The sequence below is a fragment of the Silurus meridionalis genome, chromosome 4 (genome assembly GCF_014805685.1).
Source record: "Silurus meridionalis isolate SWU-2019-XX chromosome 4, ASM1480568v1, whole genome shotgun sequence".
Lineage (NCBI taxonomy): Eukaryota > Metazoa > Chordata > Actinopteri > Siluriformes > Siluridae > Silurus > Silurus meridionalis.
This window is the reverse complement of record NC_060887.1, coordinates 5,187,738-5,189,420: the sequence shown is the minus strand read 5'-3', so window position 1 is coordinate 5,189,420 and position 1,683 is coordinate 5,187,738. Positions and strand designations below refer to the sequence as shown.

At 40.6% G+C, this 1,683-nt stretch overlaps 1 non-coding gene across 1 annotated transcript; it reads right to left on the bottom strand.

Moving 5' to 3' along the window:
• Window positions 1–1,611: 1,611 nt before the first annotated feature.
• trnag-ucc lies at window positions 1,612–1,683 on the bottom strand. Its single transcript has one exon. It is a non-coding gene; the product is annotated as a tRNA-Gly (tRNA).

The window sequence follows — 1,683 nt, the reverse complement described above, 5'->3', positions numbered from 1 at the left end:
CCCTGTTAAAACTGTGCTAACTTTTTTGTTCACACAAAACGACGACTCATCCAAGAGATCACAAAAGACCCCATAACAACATCCAAAGAACTGCAGCCTCACTTGCCTCAGTTAAGGTCAGTGTTCATGACTCCACCATGAGAAAGAGACGGCAAAAATGATCTACACGGCAGAGATCTAAGACTGAAACAGCTGCTGAGCAAAAAGAACATAAAGGCTAGTCTCAGTTTTGCCAGAAAACATCTTGATGATCCCCAAGACTTTTGGGAAAATACTCGAAAGTTTAACTTTTTGTAAGGTGTGTGTCCCATCATGCCTTGCGTAAAAGTAACACCGCATTTGAGAAAAAGAGCGTCATACCAACAGTGAAATATGGTGGTGGTAGTGTGATGGTCTGGGGCTGTTTTGCTGCTTCAGGACCTGGAAGACTTGCTGTAATAAATGGATACATGAATTCTGCTGTTTACTAAAAAATCCTGAAGGAGAATCTGTTTGTGACTTCAAGCTGAAGTGAACTTGGGTTCTGCAGCAGGACAATGATCCAAAACACACCAGCAAGTCCACCTCTGAACGGCTAAGGAAAGAAAAAATGAAGACTTTAGAGTAGCCTAGTCAAATTCCTGACCTGAATCCTATTGAGATGCTGTGACATGACCTTCAAAAAAAGGTTTGTGCTTAAAAACCCTTCAATGTGGCTGAATTACAACAATTCTGCATAGATGAGTGACCAAAATTCCTCCACAGCGCAGTAACAGACTCATCACAAGTTATCACAAACGCCTGATTGCAGTTGTTGCTGCTAAGGGCGACCCAACCAAATATTGTGGTTTTGGATTTTGTTTTTCTCAATAATAAAAACTGCATGTTCACTTGTGTTATCGTTATCGTATCATTCGTTGTTCAATCAGGCTCTTTGTCGCTTTCTAAAATAAAGAGTAACTGGGAATCGGACCTTAATTATAATTTCACGGATGAGGAATGGTCCAAGGCCCTTGGTCGTGTACATTCCTCCTCTATATGCGCCCGTCATTCGTTAATACAGTGATCAGTGATGGGTGTCGGCGGCTCCGGCTACTCTTTATCATACTTTTTGGCTTTGCCCAGCCTTGACCTCTTTCTGGACATCAGTTTGTAAATCAATCTCTAAATACTTCATTTTAGATATTAAACCATGTCCCCTAATAGCATTATTTGGAATCAACCCCACAAATCCCTCCTTGTCATCCTTACAATCAAACATACTCGTACAATAGTAGCAAAGAGACTTATATTACTGAACTGAAAGAATCCTCACCCACCCAGTTCTTCTCATTAGATACATGACCTGTCTCAGTTTATTCAAATAGAAAAGATCAGATTTACATTACTTGGTATTACGGAAAAGTTTTACACCACCTGGCAACCATTCTTATTGTATTTAAGAAAAAAAGGAACAGGAAAAAAATTTAATCCTGTTCTTTTTGTTTAGCCTTTTTGAGCTCTTCCCCTTGCCCCTGACTTCTTGGTAGATGTAGAAAGGAGAAAGAACGCCAAGTGTTCTAAGGAAGCAAATAAAAGCAAGAGTGCTTAGAGGTTGTTACTTTGGCAACTGAACATAATCACTAAAGGTTTTGCATTGGCCGGAAATCGAACCCGGGTCAACTGCTTGGAAGGCAGCTATGCTCACCACTATACCACCAACGC